Raw genomic sequence first — 22106 nt, 5'->3', positions numbered from 1 at the left:
TGCTCTTTGCAGCACTGTAGATTTGGTGAGTACTTGCTGCTGGATAGATCACATTGGACAAAAAGGCTGAGGTACAGGGGGAAGGTACAGTATTACAGGGGGCAGAGTTAAGATTGTGTGGGAATGGGCACCTAAACTCTGCATTTTCTGGCTCTCTCATTGTTTTGCGAATTCAACTTTATGTTCTGGAAAGACAGACACAGGACAGAGTTTAGCACATGCAACCTTAACTTCAAATTAATAAAGTTTTGCATGTTAGTTGTTCCCTGATTTGGGGCTCAGTAATAAAAACAAAACCCCAACAAAATGATTCTTCTCCCACTGAAATGTGCATCCTTGGATGAGGAAACAGAAGCCGCTATTTTATACCCTGTCAAGCTAGGACAAGCTATAATGAAAAAGAGTATTTATTTTGGGAATCAGCTTTGCATCTGTTTAGATAAAATCCTCAGAATCTGGATAATGACTGATTCTGGAGGATGTTGATGTAATTTCTCCTTGAAAAATCAGTGTCCATTTCCAAAGGCCGTATCTCTGAACAGATTTTAATCAGGGAGGACATTTTAGCATGGCTGAAAAGAAATGATTTGAACTCACTCGAGCTTACATAATAGGCTAACTTTGACTAACACTTTTGTAACATGGCTGATTTCTAGATAGCACATCTCTGCACATGTGGCTGAACTGTTCTTTTTCTTATTTGGATTTTTCATAAGAATTATTATGAAATTTCTATACTGAGTCTGTCTATCCCAAATAGTAATGAGTCAAATGGATAGATCTACCAAAGTATATATCCACAATGTACTTAAGTTTCTTCCTTTTTCAGATGGTTAAAGGTATGTTAATGGACTGTAAATCATTCATTGTCAATCTGCTGTGACCAAAATGGTTGAGGGTATGTTTATATTTTTTCTCAGACATTGTATAGTGGTTAGAACACAGCAAGGGAAGCCACAACTGCCAATTTCTAATGGCTCTGCCAGTGACTTACTGTGTAGCCTTGGGTACGTGATTTATGATATATAGCCTAACAGTCTAGTTCAAATCATTATTCTCTTTAGTGGCTGAATTCAAATCCCACTGCTGCTAAGTCATGTTTTTTTGCCTGTATCCACATTTGCAACATTCCTTTTTGGAAAGATGCATGGTCTGGTGGCTAGAGCGGGAGTGTGGAGTTCTAAACCTGACTTATTTATTGGGTGACCTTGGGCAGCTCACTTAACGGCTCTTTGCCTCCATTTCCACATCTCTAAAATAGGAATAAAAATATTTACTCTTCTACATTACAGGAGTATTGTGGAGTTCAAATAACATTTGGGAGACACTTGGAGATCCTCATATAAAAGGCATTATAGATGTAAAGTATTGTAATCATCTCCCAATTGGTTTTCAACTCTGTGGGTTGTATACTTTTTGTATTTTGGCCCTAATTATGCTCTCAATTAAACTGTTATAAATTTGGAGAAGCTCAACTGAAGTCAATAAAATGGCTCCTGATTTACACGGGCATACTTAATAGAATTTGCTCTCTTTTGTAATAATAAAACATAATTGTTCATTTGTAAAACGAAGGAACATTTAGCCAATACATCTTATTGTCCAATGAGATTTCTGTTAGCAAATTCTATTCATTTTAAACCTCCTATGTTTGGAGTCCATTTGATCAGCTGTCTATCTCATTTTCCCTCCATACATGCTTAGTGCTCAAATCCTGTTAGGAATGTTTCATAAAGAAACTGAACCTGCAAAATGCTGCTGAAGTTATTGCCATTTTGTAGGTTCAGTTTCTTTATGAAACATTCCTAACAGGATTTGAGCAGTAAGTGCACTTTCGATGACAACTCCAACAGCCGGCACTTACAATGCTAACCTGAGTAACAATTTCATTATATATAGAAGAATTCAGATATATTAATCTTACCTATATTTGATCTTTTCTTCCTTTTTTTGAAGTGAAGTGCTGTGTAACCCTCCTCCTCATCTTCCATTCAAAGGTCTTTTTATCCGTTCTTACTATTGAAGACAAAATATGACCCGCACTTTCAAACTTAATGAGAAAAATTTCACATTAAGAGTCTGAGAAACAGGAAGGGGGAAGAGGTTGGTCACTCAAACTTCTAGCTGAAACCATAAAGCAGGTCAGACATCCTGCTTATAAGGACTTAATGTAATCTTCACAATCTGTTGATTGTTTTTTTTTCTTGCAACTTTATTACAATCTCACTGGCACTGGTTTTACCCCATTGTAATTCCACTGACCAATCTCACTGACTCCCATTGATTTCAAAGCACCTATAAAACCTTTATGGATCTGGACTTCTGAGACTACTAATCTGGACTAATCTGTTGTTCTCATTTACCCATCAGTAACTAATGGCAACATCAAATATTGGTGCTTTTCAACATTTATGTACCCTTCATCACTGTCGTGGGGCAAGTGCATCCCATCCCCTCTTGGAGTGGGATGAGGTAATTACCTCCCCATGGTCACATCCTTTCGACCAGCCTTTGTCTTGGGGTGGTGAGGACTAATAAGAAAAATCAATATGACCACTCTCCTCTCAAGGTTGTGTGGCCCAAAGGCCAGAGGCACTTACAGCAGCTGTTACGTTCAGTTCAGCATGGCCTAGCAGACAGAGTCAATTACAGCAGCCCTTGCATTCACAGCAGTGCACCTAGTGGCCAGAGTCAATGTCACAGCCTCCAGACACAGGGCAGTGCAGCCTAGCGGCCAGTACCCAGGGAGGAGAAAGGGGCCGCCACCAGGTAGAGAGGCTCAGGCCCACCCAGCTCCATCAGGCCTCAGTCCAGAGCGCTGACAGTGGCCCACCACTAGGTCAGCAGGGAATCCCACCAAAACACACTGACCTCACTCGGTGGGAGGCACCACTCACACAGCCTCCCGAGGTCACTTCCTACCACATTTCCAGGCACTGAAGTCCATTGAGCGTCAGGGTTTCCAATCTCCTCAGCACAAGTGATTTCCAATAAGGCTTCGTCAGCCGCAGATCTGCCCCCGGCCTGGGCCCTCCTGCCAGAGACAGGGGCTGAGCGAGCCAGAGTTCCCCTCCCCGGGCATGCTCAGTCCCTTCCCTGGCAGTTGAGCCTGGGTAGGGAGCGGGCCGCTGTTGCCTGCCAGCCAGGTTCTCTCAGACAGAAGCAGCTCTGTTCTCCTCCTCTCCTCCTGACCCTGTTGCCAGGGTCAATGGCGAATGTGCCGGGGGGGGGAGGGGGGGGGAGGTGGAGGTGCAGGGAGAGAAGGACAAAGCCCCTCTCTCTTCCTGCCCTTGGCAGGCCAATCTGGGGGGGAGGGCACTTGACCTGCCATGCCCCGCCATGCGTCGGCTCTGCTTCATCAGTCAGGAATTATTTGTTGCTTTACCAAATGAAGGTTGGACAATGTTTCTCGTCAAATAATAGAATTAAAAAGGTACATGACTGTGATGGAATATATCCTGTATTCACATCCTATGCACTATTGTAATAATCTTTGTATAAAGTATTCTTTGTAAGGTATTATTTGAAAACTCATAATTTTCTGGTCAATATTGTCCTGATAAAATATGTGTGACAACATCGTATGTGAAGTAATAAAATTCCTGCTTATGATGTTATTAACATGTTCCAAACACCACAGCCCTGCCCAGGCAGAAGTCAGCAAACAGGTCTACCCTAAAGAAAAGAATGTGTGCTGTCCTTTATTTGCATTTAAGCAATTAACAAAGTCATCAAGCAGGAAGGGAAAACAAAGGAAACTCAATCAGGTGGAAAAAAACAGCAGGGAATATCTTCCCCGGAGACTCTTTGTCTCCTGGTTCTCAGCTGAAAATGTTTTTTAAGGGGGGGACTGAAACTATAAAAAGGAGGGGCAAATATCCCAAGGCTCCTTGCCCACCACATTCTCTGCACATGAGAAGACAAAGGAAACAACCATTGGATTTGGGGGTGAGTGGGGACCCTGACCTGCAGAGATAGGTCAGTAATCTTGCTAGAATCATGCAGTGAGAAATTTTGCTTGCATTTAATATAGTTTGGTAGGCACTAGTAAGTGTTTTTTATCTGTATTTTTCTTGTAACCATTTCTGACTCGTATGGCTCATTACTTGTATTCACTTTAAAGCTATCTCTTTGTAGTTAATGTACTTGTTTTATTTAATCCAGTGTGTTTAAGTTAAAGTGTCTGGATAACTCTATTTGAGATAGCAGGCTGGTGTATATTATTTCCTTAAAGAAATAAGAGACAATATATTTGTACTGTCAAGGAGAGGGCTGGAGTACAAAACATACATTTCTGCGGGAAAGGCTGGGACTGGGGTGTGTTAGGGTCCATTCTGCTGTATCACCAAGGTAGGTGAGAGCCAAGGTGTGACTGGCAGGCTTCAGTTATACAAACACATCTGGGAGTGACCTGCATGCTGGTGGCTGTTTGTGAGCAGTCCCGGTTGGAGGCTACAGCGGCAAGGCATTGCAAGGCACCGTAGGTCAAAAAGCAGGGTAACACAGCCCCTCACTGATCTGGACTGTACCCCGGTATGTCACAATGACATAAATACATTAAAACTGGCTGCATAGATCCAGATCCTTGGCGCCGCTGTTTCCGCTTTGTGCAGGTCCACAGAGGCATCATTTAGGAGGACAAGGGGGACTCCTGCCTCCCTATCCTGAGTTTCATACAGGAGGTGTGGGAGCTCTACAGCACAGAATTACTGTGGAATGTAAGTTCTGCAGAGGATAGGTGCCCCTGGGGCAGGGAATCAGTATTTTGTTTACAAACAGAGGCAGGGTGATTAAGATAAGAAAGGGCTGGTGATTAAATTAAGGATCTGGAAGTTGTTTGATGAGCAGGGGCTGGGAGATGTTGAAGAGAAAATGCAGGGGACTAAGAAGAAATACAGTCAAGCCCTCTGAGCCAAATTTACTTTCAGAAAAGAGTGAGATTTGAGGAGCGTAGGTGAAAAGAAGAGGTCAAAACTAGGAGAAGGGGTAGCAGTGGTATAGAGAAGTTCCCTCTCTACCTGCAGGGCCATCTGTAGGCATACGCAGCATACATGGCTGTGTAGGGCATCCAAACATTTGGGGCACCATTTCCCTTGCTAGCCGCGGCTAGAATCCTCTCTTCTCCGGCCCCCCTCACGCTGGGCTGGCAGGCTTTTCCCTGACCTCAACCCCCACCCCCTCCCTCACTCGCTCCTCGGCTGGCTAGCTGAGGGCTCCAGCCTCCAGCTCTGCCACCCCTGCCCCAGGGAGCCCAGAGTGGCGCAGCCAGTCACAAGTGGCCAGGAGGCACTTTGGCGGCAACTCAAAGAGGAAGAGAGGGACTGAGGGACCCGCCGCTGAATTGCTGCTGAAGACACGGACGTTCCGCCCCTTTGTATTGACCGCCCCAAGTACCTGCTTCCTTAGCTGGTGCCTGCAAGTGGCACAGCGGCACGGCCCACTGCCGCTCGGAGCGGAGTTCCTCCCTGGATCCTGCTGCCTGCGCCTCTCGGCCTCTGGTGAGGGCCAGGCCGAGGCTAGGACTGGAGGAGCGAAACTTCCACATGAGTCAGCAAGGGTGGGGCAGCTGGACCAAGCAGGGGAGGGAGAGAGGTGGGAACCTAAAGTGACAGTGTGCTCACTGTCTCTCACACTTCCCTAACACACACACACACACACACACACACACACACACACACACACACACACAGAGTCTTTCTCACTCACAGACTGGCTCTCACATCCACATACACTCTGCCTCTCACGAGTCCCAGTCCCCAATACAGATTTTCACACACATGCAATCTCACACCCCCCAACACACAGTCACACACACACACTGGTGTTCTCTCTGTCTCTCGCACATGCACTGGCTCTCTCACTCACACATACACACACACTGTTACATACATGCATGCACGTGCGCGCACACACACACACACACACACACACGCACTATTTTTGTTGTTATTACTGCTTGGTACTTCCTGTCAAAATGCTTGTGGTGAGCCAGGAGGGCCGTGGGCTCTGGCAAGATGCAGCCCCCATGTGACAGCATGAAGCCTGACTTGAACCACTGCTGCAGCATCTGCTGTGTATGAAGCTCGGTGTGTGGCAGCAATGGTGGGGAGTGATGGCCCCCTCGACGCACTGGGGTCAGCGGCGCCAGCTGTGGACCACCTTCAGTGGAGCATAGGGGCTGTGGTACTTATGTGGCCCCATCACCATAGTATCTGAGCACCTCACAATGTCTAACCTATTTCTCCTCACAGCCCCTTGGTGAGATGGAGCAGTGCTGTTATCCCCATTGTACAGAAGGGGCAGTGAGGCACAGAGACTAAAGGCCAGATTTTCAAAAGTATTTGTAGTCTTCCTTCATGTATGATAAAAGTAATTGGACTCCAATTTCATGTTCTGCTTTTTATTTATGAAAATATAACAAGAATTCTGGTGACAAGGCTGGGATTGTAAAACAATGAAGAGAAACTGATGAAGCAGTGAAAGTGGTTTCCTGGTTATAAAGAAAAAGGAAAAATGGTCATTTATGGAAATACATAAAATGTAATTATGTATTCCATGATGAAAACTACTTACATTAAAATGGAGTTACAATTGAGAGTATGTATCAATATTTCAAGGGATATTGTAATTATCCTGAACCAAGCAATACAAACCCTGAAAATTCAGAGTTAAGTCTACACTAAAAGAAATCCAAACATGTTAGGGTATAGACACGGATGGTCAAGGCACCCAAACAACTTAACTTTGCCCTTTAGTGATGTTATATAATAACCATATAACTATGATAAAGACATTTTAGTGTTTGTGGTCCCAGGGTAGATTAAACTAATTTTAAAGACCCTTTAGGTTTTATTCATATTGTTAAGATGGAAATATTAATGGCTGCCATCAAGAGGGTCTTTGATCTTAGACAGTTGTAGAGCTGGTTAAAGCTGCTGGGTGTGCTAAACCCCCTTCTTTCAGGCTCAATGGAAGGTGCAATTGAATGTCCTTTTAGGTAGTGTGACAGACCCAGACCAGTGGGGTAGAGGACAAATATACTGGTCACTGGATGAGTAGTTTTCTGTTCCCTGAGTGACCAGATCAGGGGCTGTACTAGAGTAATCAGGAACCTGCTAGAACCAGTTAAGGCAGGCCAGCTAATTAGGACACCTGGAGCCAATTAAGAAGAAGCTTCTAGAATCAATTAAGGCAGGCTAATCAGGGCACCTGGGTTGTAAAAAGGAGCTCACTTCAGTTTGTGGTGTGAGTGTGAGGAGCTGGGAGCAAGAGGCGTAAGGAGCTGAGAGGGCTAGGCTAGAGCACTGAGGAACACAAGCGTTATCAGACACCAGGAGAAAAAAACAGGAGTACTTGTGGCACCTTAGAGACTAACAAATTTATTAGAGCATAAGCTTTCATGGACTACAGCCCACTTCTTCGGATGCATACGAAGAAGTGGCTGTAGTCGACGAAAGCTTATGCTCTAATAAATTTGTTAGTCTCTAAGGTGCCACAAGTACTCCTGTTCTTTTTGCGGATACAGACTAACACGGCTGCTACTCTGAAACCAGACACCAGGAGGAAGGTCCTGTGGTGAGAATAAGAAAGATGTTTGGAGGAGGCCATGGGGAAGTAGCCCAGGGAGTTGTAGCTGTCATGCAGCTGTTACAGGAGACACTATAGACAGCTGCAGTCCACAGGGCCTTGGGCTGGAACCTGGAGTAGAGGGTGGGCCTCGGTTCCCCCCAAACCTCCCAATTGACCTGGACTGTGGGTTCTTCCAGAGGGGAAGGTCTCTGGGCTGTTCCCCCAACTCACATGGTGAATCTCTGAGGCAAGAAAATCTGCCAATAAGTGCAGGACCCACCAAGATAGAGGAGGAACTTTGTCACAGTAGTGATAGCTGGAAATAATAGCAGGGTACCACACAAGGCACTGAGCTGCATGGCAAAGCCTGAGAAGAGCTAAGCTGTGTGGGCTAGAGAATTGTTTGGTCAGCTGGGTGTGTCTCTGTGTAAGAGACAGAAAGCCAGCAGACAATGAGAAAAGCAATTGTGAAATCCTGAGAAGGAGCAGAGAGACAGAGCTCCTGGGGCACCGAGCTGACTGGAGAGGCAGGCTTGAAAACTGTGAACAAGGAAATGGCTTGATGTTGTTTGTTCCTGCTGTGGTCAGGAGAACTGAACTTTGTGCACATTCTTTGTAAACAAACAGGATTGCACCTAAGAAATACCTGACTTGCATCATCTATTTCTCATTCTAACAAACAACCCAGCAAGGCACTGAATATTGGCTAACCGCTCAGGCCAAAAGGACCAACAATGTCTCTTCCTCTCTTCCCCCCTCCCCCCTCCTGATGTCATCTAACGTTGCTTAGTCCTGTCCTGCATGCTTTTGAAAGCCCCTCTCTTATGGCCTTTGGGCTATGGAGTCTTGGAGAAAGGCCTAAAATAACATAATCAATGTCTAGGTAAGGAGAACCCAATCCATATTGGAAATCTTGTTTGAACTTTGTTTTGAAAACTGGGGTCTTGTTGATGTGATTTGAAACTGTTGAAAGATTCCTTGTTTGGATTAAAAAGCTACTGCTAATTCTGAAAGAAATATTATGCTTAGCCTGGTAGCTTTCCATGATTTATGGAATCTCAATGGGCAGGGGGAAGGGTGCAGCATTTGATGACTGTGATTCACTAGGGCCTTAGCATCTATATTTTTCATTTGCTTTTCTTAGTTTTTGGATCTGAGTTATGGACCTAATGGTTGTCAAACTGATTAAACATCAGGCTGTAGTATTTCTAAGGTTTTATCAGTGTATTCTCTCTCAAGGTATGTTCACACTGCAGTTGCAGCCAGGGCCGGCTCTAGGTTTTTTGCCGCCCCAAGCAAAAAAAATTTTGGCTGCCCCCCCTCCCAGCCCTGGGCTCTCGCCCCCCCCTCCCCTGCACCCTCCTTCTGCCGCAGCCCTGGGTCACTGGTAACTTGCTCCCAGGGCGGGTCATTCAGCAGGAATTTTGCGTGTGCACAGAACAGACAGGATTGGTTCCCATATGGTTACAGAACTGCAGTAAAGTGGAACAATTTTCAGCTTGTGTGATTGGAGGATATCTGGATGCATATTATAAGACTGTCCTACATAAATGAGGAAAAGTTGAGGTGCCTTTATTATTCTTTTGTTCCACTCTTTCTTTCTATGGGGAATTTGCCAATGCAATATCACTGTCTTCCTTTTAAACAAACACACAAAAGGCAATGGCTGTTGAAAATAGCAATTCAGTCCTAATAACCACTGGGAAGCATTTCTTGCTCAATTTTATCCTACTTTTTCTACAGCAAGTTACAGTGGATCAATATATTTGATTTGGGAGAAATGAAGTAACAGCCGCCCAAACTGACCTTGAGCACTCCTGAATTTTGAGGTGTTCAAATCTGGAAGGCAGGTGCTGGGGGGGGGGGCGCTGTGGCTCCGCAGGGGAGCACGGCAGCATGTATGCAGCAGCGTGTTGGGCGCTGTGCGAAGCCAGACACGCTGGTCTGAGTGGCACAGTAAGGGGGCTGGGAGGTTGGAGAAGGCGAAGGGGGTTCTGTGGGGGCAGTCAAGGGACAGGGAGAAGGGGGGGGTTAGATGGGTCAGGGGTTCGGGGGGGCAGTCAGGGGACAGGCAGCAGTTGGATAGGCAGGGGTTTGTCAGGGGACAGGTAGGGGGTGGGGTCCTAGGGGGGAAGTTGGGGGGGGGTCTCAGGAGGGGGCAGTTGGGGACAAGGAGAAGGGAGGCTTGGATAGGGGGTGGGGTCCCAGGAGGGGGCAATCAGGGGACAAGGACCAGTGCGGCTTAGATAGGGGGTGGGATCCTGGGGGGCAGTTGGGGCAGGGGTCCCAGGAGGGGGTGATCAGGGAGCAGGGGGGTTGGATGGGTTGGGGTTTCTGTGGGGGGCAGTCAGAGGGAGTGGATGGGGGCAGGGTGGGGCTACCCTCCCTCCCTCCCTGTGGAGTGTCCTATTTTTTGAATGTTAAAACATGGAATCCCTACTCACAGTGCAGCTCTCCATTCAAAGCACGCTGCAGCATGAGGTCTCAGATTCCTTATTCCCTCCCCCTCTTTCCTGTTGGTAGTGGCCAAGGGAATGCTGGGAAATGTAGTTCTTTCCTGCTCCAGGGCTGGCTCTATAGGCAGGGAGCTAACCAAGGAACTACAGCTCCCAGGACCCCCTGTTGGTTCTCAGCTACCATGCTGGATCCCTGCTGCCCCTGCAAATGGGCTGCCCCAAGCATGTGCTTGCTTTGCTGGTGCCTAGAGCCACCCCTGGTTGCAGCTTGTGTAGATACCCAAACTAGCTTTAATCTGGCTAGCTCGGATACCAGAGTAGTGAATCTGCAGCAGCATGGGTTTCAGTGTGGGCTGTAGAAGCCTGCCTGGGACCCTGGGTAATTACTTGGGCAGCTAGCTCACTCTGAAGCCCACGCTGCCATAGTGTCACTGCTCTAATACTGGAGCTACTGTGATTAAAACTACCCCATGATTGCCGTGTAGACATACCTTCAGACTTGGTCTTTGTCTCCTTATCTGAAACTGACTCTTCTGGTTTCTAACACCTGGAAAGGAGGGAAACTCCATCCATTGTCTGAAAATCATCTCCAATCCAGGCTTATGACCTGACCCCTATTTGGCCAGGATCTTTGCTTTCCTGAGAAAAGTAGCTGGTTTTGCTTGAAGTAACAATTGGCATCTACCCCATCAGACCACAGTAGAGCTTCTTTTCTTTCCCTCTCTTCTTCTGTCTACTCTTTTGTGTGTGTTTGGTTGTGGAAATTGATTTTAAAAAAATCAATAACTTTGTAAATAAGCAGATAACATTTTGGTTGAAACTTGTTAAGATTTCCATCCTTTAAGAAAGGTGTAAGAAAATAAAACTTTATTTCTAACTGCAGTTTTTGCATGTTTAGCCTAATAAAGTGTGACAGTCGGTGCCCCCGATAAGGCTTTATGGAAATATGCTTGTGTGTGTGTGTGTGTGTATATGTGTATATATATTATAAAATAAATAACATAACTAGAATGTGTTTTATGCTACATATGCCATGTAAGATATCTCTGTAAAGGTTATGATCTACTGAATCTATTAATCCTATTTGTATGCATGTATCATTTTTGTATTTGACGTTATGAATATTGGCTGCATACTTGTTTGATTCTAAGTAGGCTGTAGTGAAGCAGTTGGTTAGCTTCCTGAGAAAAGACTTACTGAGAATAGTGCCCAATCAAGAAACATTTAAGCCAACAATGAACTTGGAGATGCCAATCCACATCTGAGCTCTCCAAGGAATGTGGCTTGGCTGGGGACATGTGACTTTGCCAGGTGACTCCAAAACTCCCATTTTGTAGCTGGACTTTGCAAAGGAGAGAGGAGGGGGTCTCCACCCACAAGAGTCTATTTAAGCCCATGGGAGACCCCTCCATTTTGTCTTTGGCTAAAGAGAGGGCGTCTCACTCCCAAAGATACCTGAAAGAAACTGGATCAAAGGACAGTGACTGCAAGGGGTGTGAGTGATTGCTGGACTCGGACTAAAAGGAGATTAGTCTGTAAAAGGAAGCATTCTGGAACTGGTGAGGATCTTGTCCGTATTCAGTTTCTTACTGTATTAGACATAGACTTGCGTATTCTATTTTATTTTACTTGGTAGTTCACTTTGTTCTATTTGTTACTACTTGGAACCACTTATATCCTACTTTCTGTATTTAATAAAATCACTTTTTACTTATTAATGAACCCAGAGTATGTATTAATACCTGGCAGGGGGGAGAGGGGCAAAGAGCTGTGCATGTCTCTCTATCAGTGTTATAGAGGGCGAACAATTTGAGTTTACCCTGTATAAAGTTTGGGGTAGATTCTCCATCATTGGTAACTTTTAAATCAAGATTGGATGTTTTTCTAAAATATATCTAGTACAAGCATAGTTATTGGACTTGAAAAAGGAATTAATAGAGTAATTCCATGGCTGGTGTGAGGTCAGACTAGATGATCACAACAGTTCCTTTTGGCCTTGTATTCTATGTTCTATAAAGAATAGTTTAGGACCTGGTCCAAAGCCCATTGAAGTTGATGATTTTCTTTCCATTGGCTTCACATCTTTAGTGTGACGTATCTTATTTGTGATTTTACAAGGTGATATCGGTAGTCTTTTACCATCTGAGTACTCTGACTATTAGAACATTTCTTACTGTTCTGGAATTGACCCCAGGCTCTTATCTCAGCACATCTGGTGCCTTCCAAGATGTGAGGCTTATAAGGCACTAAATTATTCAGTTCCAAAACCTCTTGAAGTTTTCACCTTTGCATTTTATTATTTCTTATAAATTCAACCCAGAAGCACATTCAGGACATGGAAAGAGATCAACCACACACCCCTTAGTGCATATATAATTTTTCAGGGCTATAGTTATACATTTACAGCCAGAGATCCAGAGGGGAACATGGAACAGGACTCATGGAATGCATCTATGGAAGTTATTGTTTAAAGCTGAATCAGCCTTGTGCAATTTAAAGTTTTCTGGTATCACATGCAGATCTTGCAGTTACAGTAAGTCCAGTATTTCTGGCCTCAAAGTTATAGGCTCCACCATTATGACCTGTGGGACTCTGTGTTGATGAACTCTGACAATATGATGCTTGTTGGAGCTATAATGTTATGGTGAAATGGGCTAATGTCATGCATGTTATAAGTCACAGATGTTTAGGCACACAGTCTTAAGTGTGTTTGTGTGGGTTGATGCACTCTCTTTTGTTTATGAAGTTAATTCTTTTCTGAGGTTCCTTTGTGTTGCAAACCACCTACACAAAAGAAGGGATGCTGTCCAGGCTCACTTGTTGAAGCCAGGAGCTGAGGGAGGGACAGAGAATAGTGTTTTTAACCAGTAAAATTCCAAGAGAGCCCAGGACAGACAGAGACCCAGAATAGCTGCTCTGTGGGGAAATGACAATGATTAGGGTTACTATCCGTCCGTATTTTCCCGGACATGTCTGGCTTTTTTATCTTTAAATAGCTGTCCGGGAGGAACTGGTAACAAGGTTAAAAGGTCCGGGATTTTTCCCACTCCCCTCCCTTCCATGCAGAGTGCGGGGTGGCTGGGCCTGATTGAGCCGCTCCCATTGGCCTCCAGCAGCCAGAGCCCCTCCCCTGCTCCCCCCATGCTGCCTCAGCACTCTGCGGGGGAGGCGTGTTTTGCCTGCATGTGGAGAAGCCAGCATCTGACCGGCCTGGGCATGGTAAGGGGAGTACCGGGGGCAGTCAGGGAGCAGGGGGAGGGTTGGATGGGTCTGGAGTTCTGGGGGTGGGGGTGTGAATATGGGGTGGGGGGGGACGGCAGGTTATAATCTTTTTTGTGATGCCTGAGCTCCAGCAATATCCAAGGTTGGGGGTCCTGCTCCAGCAATATTTGGAGCTGGGTCTCTCCCCTGGCCCTGCCTGGAGTGGGCCCTGGCCTCCACCTGCCACCCCCCCCCCATGCAACCCCACCCCGCGGGTCCCCCCCGTCCCTGCCCTAAAGAAAGCAGCATGCGCCTCTCCCGTGCCTGCTTGTGCTACCAGAGTAGCACATTCCTATGTGGAGCCCTGCTGTCTGCTGCCCCAGGGTCCTAGTGCCCCCCATCTACTAATGGCAAGGCAGGCTACCCTTACCCTCCCTTCCTCCCTAGCCCTGAGCCTCTCCAATGCCCCAAACTCATCATCCCCCACCACACCCTAATCCTCTGCCCCAGCCCTGAGCCCCTGCCTGCATCATGAACCCCTCATCCTCAGACCCACAGCCCTCACCCCTGCATCCCCTCCTATCCCCAAACTCCCTCCCAAACCCCCTCCCCCTTCCCACACACCCTCTCCTGCCCTCAAACTCCCTCCCAAAGCCTGCACCCCCTCCCTTTGCACTGCCTCCCACCCCCAAACTCCATCCCAGAGCCTGCACCCCTCACCCCCTCCTGCACACCCACCCCCTGCCCCAGCCCAGAGTTTGCACACAGCACCCAAACTCCATCCCAGAGCCTGCACCCTAATCCCCAGCCCAGGACCTGCACCCCAGACCTCCTCCCCGCACCCAACCCCCCTCCCAGATCCTTAGGCAGGTGGGGTGGTGGAGTTGGGGGGGGGAAGGGTGGGTTCTGGGCACCTCCAAAATTTCTACAAACCTGCCACCCATAAGGGTTGGGGCAGTCAGGGGACAGGTAGGGTCCTGGGGGGGCAGTTAGGGTGGGGGGTTCTCAGAAGGGGGCAGTCAGGGGACAAGAAGCAGGGGCGGGTTGGGGGTTCTGAGGGGGACAGTCAGGGGGTGGGAAGTGGGAGGGAGTGGGCGGGGGTGGGGCTAGAGCAGAGCTCCCCCCCAGTGTCCTCTTTTTTGATTGTGGAAATATGGTAACCCTAACAATGATGCTTAATTTAGCACTGATCTGATTTGGGTGGGTTTTTTCTTTTGAGAAATATTCAGTGAAACAAACAAAAAATAATTTTCATTTTAATTTTCCATGGGAAATTTTGAGTTTCCAGGGGAAAAAACTCAAAATCAAGATTTCAGCTGAAAAGAGAGTTGTAGTGCCTCCTGGGTGTTGCAGTTTGTGCTTCGTTTCCCCATTCTTTTCTCTGGGCTAGGATCCTCAAATGGACTACATCTACCATAATGCATCACAGTATCCCCTTTCAGTGATGAAGCTGTGCTATATGAAGTCCCTGGTCATGGTACATATACACCTCTATCCTGATATAACGCTGTCCTCGGGAGCCAAAAAATCTTACTGCGTTATAGGTGAAACTGCATTATATCGAACTTGCTTTGATCCATCGTAGTGTGCAGCCCTCCCCCCCCCCCCCCCCCCCCCGGAGCAATGCTTTACTGCATTATATCCAAATTCATGTTATATTGGGCCGTGTTATATCGGGGTAGAGGTGTACGTATATAGAGGTGTAGTCCAGCAAACAGTTAACTTAGTTATCTAGTGAAATAGTTAGTGACAGGCTTAAGTCTCAAATGAATCATCTCTAATTATAAGAAACATAAATTATTCCAAAAGTATTAGAGGATAGCTTGATGATTTCTTAGATACAACTTCTGGCCAGACCTGAAGCAAGGCTGCCTTCTGAGACGAAACCACCGAGCCCACTCTGATCAGCGAGACCAGAAGGAAAAGCCTTGCCTCACAGTGAAAGTGACCACTCCATCACCATTCACCAGTGTCTTTTATGTGTTTGGGGAGTAATAAAGTAGACTTTACAGTAATTTACCTTATTTTGAAAGAACACAAGTACAAACAGGCTTTTAATTTGACAGCCTTCTGAATAATTTATTTTTAAAGCTGCTGTGAAAGTGAAATTAATTATATTAAAGAAATAGAATGAATTAAAGAATGCTGTATGTACCTTTAAGTAGAAATGAGAAATGCTGCAAGCCAGGGGGGCAGGAAAGCAGACATTAACTGCTTAACTTGCCACTTAAGGGCAATTGGTGAAGCATTAGTCTTAGATCGATAAGAGTTAACAAGGAAGCAGGATATGCATATTATGCTCCATGCATATTTTACAATTTTGCTCTCTCTGTCCCTTTGTTTAGTTTGCACCCTTTTATCTGTATAAATAAGACTGTTTGAATCTTGCATGGGGGCTCACATTATCTGAATGTATTAGCAGAGCGCTGTGCTAATAAAACAGAGTGGTCTAACAAACTATGAGTCCTGAGTCTAACTTTGACAATTTGGAGGTTCCACCGAGATGGCAACCGTCTTCACTGGGGCTGTGTGATTCCTGACCGTTTTTGTAGGACGACCGTGGTAGCCGGCACCTGGGCATTTGGCCCGAGTGGTCCTCCTCCTGAACGGAAGGGTGCACGGCCACAGTGAGGTCTACGCCATCGAACCTGTTGGTTCCCACTCTGTTCTGGTAGGGATCCCGGGATCTGACATCAGGAATCTGGTCAGGTAATTATTTCTGTGTTTTGTCCGGACTGAGGACTGTTCTGTCTCTGTGTCTATCCATCCTCCTGTGGAGTGTTTGAGTCTGGATGCCATCTCCGTCCGGGGATCGGCCAACCAAGGGGTTCCTGTCCCCGCGGTCTGAGTGAGTGAAATCTGCACAATCGCAGCCGCACTGCACCTTGGGTAAAACCCTTGGTGTGAAAGCAAGGGCGATTGAGTCAGTAGCCTGTGGGCTCCTTTTGTGTGTTGCACCGGGCATCGCTCTGACGAACCCGAATTTCCTTCTTGTGTGATTGGTGTGTGTAAAGTCCTCCTGTATTGGTAACCAGACGTCTAAGTCGGGACAGTTCCCTAAAGGAACGCCGGCTCAGTTTTAGGAAGGGTCCGGACTCCTGTAAATTTCTGGAAAAATGGTCTAGGCTAACTCAGGGAGATCCCAAAACTCAGTGGCCACTGTTAAAACCTTGGAACAAGGACCGAGTGGACATCTTAAAACAACAAACTCGGTCAGCCTAAAACTAAATTGGCTAAAGGAGAGGTTAATTGTTTCATGCAGTGGTGGGAAGAGGCAAATCGTAGGTGGACAAAATCAAAACTCACCTCTCTCAAATATTCAAATAATAAATTAAAAGCTTTATTAAAAGCCTCCTCTCCCACCACCAGACTGAGCACTCCCCTTCACCCTGTTCTCTGACAAAAAAAAACAACAACAACAACCCCGGATCGATCCCAACTCCCTTCATACTCCCCTCTCATTGTAAAAAGGATAAAATGCCCCTTGTTCTGTTCCCCTTCGTTGTCTGCCTCAGAAACTGATTCTTTAGTGTTCCATTACCAATTCAGCAAGGAGGGTGGGCTCCTCAACTAGCCCCCACCCTTCCTGGGCCCTTTCCTTAAGCATTTCTTTCAAAATTGTGAAATGACCACAATATCACTCACAAAAATGGTTCATTGGAAAAAGCAGGATTGGGCCCAGACAAGCAGGCAAGCAACAGATAAAGAAACTAAAAACAAAAAACAAAAAAAAAACAGGTTGGAAGCCCTAAGGGCATAGTGTCAGGAGTAAGTGCAAGTATGAACCCCTGGAACAATACTTAAAATGGTGAAATCTGAGTTGATAAAGGTGTCATTTTGGGAAATAAACAAGTGATTTAAGGAAAGAGAGTGAAAAGTTAACTCTACAGAGACTGGAGAGAATTAAACAGTTAAACTTTGTGAAAATGTTAAAAAGGATCTTGTTAAAAGAATTCTTGGTTTCTTTGCAGCCATTCTAAAGGAAAAATGGGCCCTTTTCCAGAGGAATGTCTGTAAATAATCCAGGTAAAGAGACTATCTAATTAAAATCATTTGACTATGGACAATTGAGTCAAATTTGCTAAAAGAACATGGGGGGGGGGGGAGGTTCTATTGGAACTTAACTGCCCCAAATGTATAAAGGTAATGTAATCTATGTACAACTATGTAAAAACAAAGCAGTGTAAGAGGGATGTTAAGGGAGAGAAAATGTGTATGTATCTGTCTGTCTGTCTATGGGAATATGTGAGGTTTGTAAAACTCCTGTTTTGTAAGTTTAAGATAAATTGGTTTTGTTTTGTTTATAATGCCACTAAAAATCCATTTGACTCTTTAATTCAAAGTTGCAAAACTGACAGACCTTTTTGCCAGATACAGGTAATCAGTGTTGGTTGACTTTGAGATTTGGTATTTAACCCTTAAGGGGTAACTTGATTCTTTACAAAATTTAAATGTTTTCAAATAAAGACCAAGTCATGACTGCAGCAGGACAGTCAAAATCAGAAAAATAGGGAGAGATTCTGGATTCTGTTTGTTTGTTTTTGTAACAAAATAGCAAATGAAAGCTGTAGGAAAAGAATAAAATCAGTGGCCCTCTGAAGCAACAGCAGGGGTGAGGTGCACAAAACAAAAAGAAGAAATGTTAGAAACACTGAGCCTTAAAATGGCTCTGTGTAATCAGATTGTCACTTTGATAAGGGTACATAAAACTCTGTAAGAACAAAAGAAACAGTTACACTTATGTAAAAATTAATATGGCTAATGTTTTAAAAGTTAAAGTATAGAAGGAATGTGCAGACGTGTGCAGTGTATATTATAGAGGGGGTAAAAGAAATGCAAACGAAACATGCTACTTAATTAAAATCCTATTAGGGCTCCAAAGGAGCCACAATAGACTGTGTGTTCTTTTTCAGATCTATGTGTGTTTTGGAAGCAAGAGTTAAAAGTAATCAAAACTCTGGTAAAAGTTAATTGTGTTCCTTTTAAGACAGAGTCTCTGAGCTCTGCTAATGGTTTTGAATCCAAAAGCCAAGCCTGTGTGGATGCAAATTATCTAACTGATAAAGGAAGTGAGAGAACTGCCAGCACAAAGAAGTTGCAGATAAAGAACATACCTGGTCAGCAAACAAATTGTCTAAATAAAAGGCACGGTATAACAAGATACCTTTAATTAAAATAAATTTAATGTTACTAAGTACCCCTGTAACAATGTATAGTGTGTATGATTTTTGAAGAAAAAAAATCCTTTATGGTAATGATGCTTTTCAGCTGTTACCTGTGAACAAACTTAAAGCTTAATACAGCAGGAAAGACATTGTAACCTTGGTCTGCTGTAAAGGGAAAACTGAGGTACACCACCTCATGGATTTAATAACTGAACAGTGGGATAATTTCCCCATAACTCTTAAAAGATAGAAGCCATTAAAACCTGGCCTGCCTATAGAACAAAAACACAGGAAAATATGGAGGTAATTCCTCTTGTTTTGCCTGCAATCAGCAAGGGTATTTGTAAAAGAAAGGAATATTTTAAGCAATAATGATTGCCACCCCAAAGGGGTAGAAAAATGTTATTTTTGTCTTTCAGGAAAAGCTAATATCAGCTACAGGACAACCTAATAAGAAACAAATAAAAGTGGGTATGCTTATCCATGCCTGTTGCTCCAAAGCCCTGTAGTAAAGACATCTCACTAGGATCCTGTGTGTGGGATAAAATGAATAATGAGACCAAAGTACTGTATAATGGGCTATGTGTATGTGTTAATTCTTGGGGGGGAAAGTGTTTTAAAAGAATGGAAGTGTTAGCAACCTTCCAATAGACAAATGTGAATGTAATGTAAGTACTGTGTTTACAAAAGATAAAAAGGTAACATAGTTCCGAAAACAAACAAAAGGGCAATGTGGGAAACCAGCTCAGTGGGTTCAAACCATTCATATTATACATGCAAATGGCAACATGTTAAGAATTGCCACTGCAGAAAGACATAACAGCTTACCATTGGTATAATGTATTTTCTGAATGGTCTCCCACAACAACTGGCGTACTAATGTTACTAACCCTTATTGTTTTTGATTTTAAATTGTATGTGTTTAATTGTAACGTTTAAAATGTGCTGTTGGATAAAACAAATGTATGCAAAGCTAGAGCCACAGGCCCAAATCACCTCCCAGTATTTTCTATTACATGGACTAAATAAGAAGTGACACTGGCGATTAATAATCTTAGTGTCAAAAGGGGGATATGTAGGAGCAGGATCTTATAATGTCCCATAGGAATTAATGTATGATTTGATTTCATCCCTGTCAGCCAGCCTTTTTGAATAGCAGAAAGGAATGACAGACCAGAACAATCCTTATGACTGATTATGGTCACCCTTTTGTTTTAGAATAAGTTATAATGTCTACTATGGTTTCCTATATGTATTACAAAGTAGGCCTCTAGTTAAATATACATTTCTTTGTTTTAAGGTTTAGTAAGTAAGAAACAGGATTCTCTATTGTGTCTATGTTAAGTAGATTAGAGGAACATTGAAGGCCTGGGTTTAATTTGCAATGCCTTTTTTTGCTCCATATAAAATACTACTGTTTGTATTCTCAATCTGTGTGAATAAGGAATGTATGCATCAGGAAAAGATAAGGTGTGAAGGCCATTGTTATAGCCAGAGTCAAGGAAGAAGAAGTAAAGAGACTTAAAGGACATCAAAAAATCATCAGGTACTGCTTACTATCCAGATGGCTGTTAAACTGTCTGGCATCACAGCGTGCATGGCATCACAGCGTGCATACATGCTTCGCAGTGTAAGAAGGCACCCCCCAGCAAACCAATTACCTCAGGACCACGCAGAGTCAATTTTGACTCCAGAAGAAGACGTAGAGGAACAGCCTGCAATACCTTACCATCTACGCTCTTGTAAGGGTTGCCAGAAGCAGACGAGGACCTAAAGCAAGGCCCAAAAAGAAGCAGTAGTGAGCCTAGCGCCTGCTGCCTGGTGGATGTAAAACCGTGACTGCGGTTCCCTCAGTTGAGGTTGTCAGAACCGGAAGGGCCTTGCCTGCAACATGTGCCTCTGGTGGCGCCTGTTCCTCAGCTGCTGGTGTCTTAAGGTCTGGGGAGTCCACAATGACAATTCTTTTATCCAGCAGCAAGTGTGGATAGCTCAGACTCTTAATATTTCTAATTGCTGGGTCTGCAGCCACATCCCAGCCCACTCTCAAGCTGGTGTTCCTGTCCTGGCAATCCCACTCAATTCCCCAGACTTCACTGGAGGACCTCGTCCGTTTAACAGAACATGGAACAGTAATGACACTTGGGAAGCAGTGGGAATAAATGTATCTAAATGGATAAGTGTGGTGGAGGGAAAAGGTCATTGGTGTTGGGTGTGTAATGGGACAGGGCTGGATCTGGGAAAAAGTCATTGCCTTCAGCATATTGTGGCCAATGGTGTATGGGATTATTCAAACAGAACTAAAGAGTGGTGGGCCGGGTATGGGGATATGAATTTTTTCTCAACCTGGGATCAAACAGAAAAATCAAGCTCATGTTCCCCCTACAGTAACCTTAGTGAAAACAATACAATCTTTCAATGCCATGCAAATAACACCACTCCTCGTAAGGAGAATTACCCTGTGCCCTTCGGAGGATATTACTCCTCCTTTGTAGGCACCTATGTGACAAATGGGTGCAACCGACCCTTCCCAGCCTTAATAGGCCATCATTGGGTTTGTGGGACCAAAGCTTATACTGTGTTACCAGCTAACTGGTCAGGTATCTGTTATCCCGCCCAACTCTTCCCACAATTCTGAGTGCTAGGGTCCTTCCCACGAGAACGCCTCCGTAATTTCAGGCGAAGAAGAAGGGACTTATCAGATGCCCAATGGTATGTAAATAACATAAGCCCCTTGACCTGGGAAGAGGCCATTGGCAGTTCCCTTATCCCACTTGGGGGAGTAATACACCATGCAAAAAGGCTCCTAAGGTTACAAGCAGTAGTTGAAATAATGGCAAATGAAACCGGAGAGAGTTTAAAGACCCTGGCCAAAGAAACAGGGGTGATCCGACAGATGGCCCTCCAAAACCGTCAGGCATTGGAATTAGTGCTGGCGGCCAAAGGAGGGACCTGTGCTCTCATTGGAAAGAATGTTGTGTGTTCATACCTGATGACACCAATGAGGTAATAGATCGTGCTAGTCATTTAGAACAAATTGCATATCTTCCCCATGAAGAGCCAAGTTCTTTATGGAAGTGGCTAAGTAACCTATTCAGTTTCTCTGGCACAGGAAACTGGTTGTTTCAGGGAGCCCTGACTATCCTGTTTGGAATCCTAATGATTTTTGTATGTTTTCAGTTAATCTCCTGTTGTATCCAGAATTGTGTAAGGTATGCCACCCAGGTGACTACCCCAAAACAGAGTGCTAATATGATGATGTTAAATATCACTGATGAACGAAGAGATAAAGAACTATTAATATGTGGAACCCAGTAATTGTTGGTCTTTGCGTAAGCTTGACCAAAAGGAGGGATTGTGAAAGTGAAATGAATTATATTAAAGAAATAGAATGAATTAAAGAATGCTGTATGTACCTTTAAGTAGAAATGAGAAATGCTGCAAGCCAGGGGAGCAGGAAAGCAGACATTAACTGCTTAACTTGCCACTTAAGGGCAATTGGTGAAGCATTAGTCTTAGATCGATAAGAGTTAACAAGGAAGCAGAATATGCATATTATGCTCCATGCATATTTTACAATTTTGCTCTCTCTGTCCCTTTGTTTAGTTTGCACCCTTTTATCTGTATAAATAAGACTGTTTGAATCTTGCATGGGGGCTCACATTATCTGAATGTATTAGCAGAGCGCTGTGCTAATAAAACAGAGTGGTCTAACAAA

General features: G+C 44.6%; 1 long non-coding RNA gene across 1 annotated transcript; it reads left to right on the top strand.

The window, feature by feature from the left end:
* The first annotated feature begins 13093 nt into the window (after nucleotides 1–13093).
* Nucleotides 13094–22106, top strand: LOC135976468 (uncharacterized). Its single transcript, XR_010593589.1, has 2 exons — nucleotides 13094–13244; nucleotides 17198–22106. It is a non-coding gene; the product is annotated as an uncharacterized LOC135976468 (long non-coding RNA).

Source organism: Chrysemys picta, chromosome 1 (genome assembly GCF_011386835.1).
Source record: "Chrysemys picta bellii isolate R12L10 chromosome 1, ASM1138683v2, whole genome shotgun sequence".
Classification (NCBI taxonomy): Eukaryota; Metazoa; Chordata; order Testudines; family Emydidae; genus Chrysemys; species Chrysemys picta.
The sequence above is the reverse complement of the archived record's forward strand: the minus strand, read 5'-3'. Positions and strand labels throughout refer to the sequence as shown.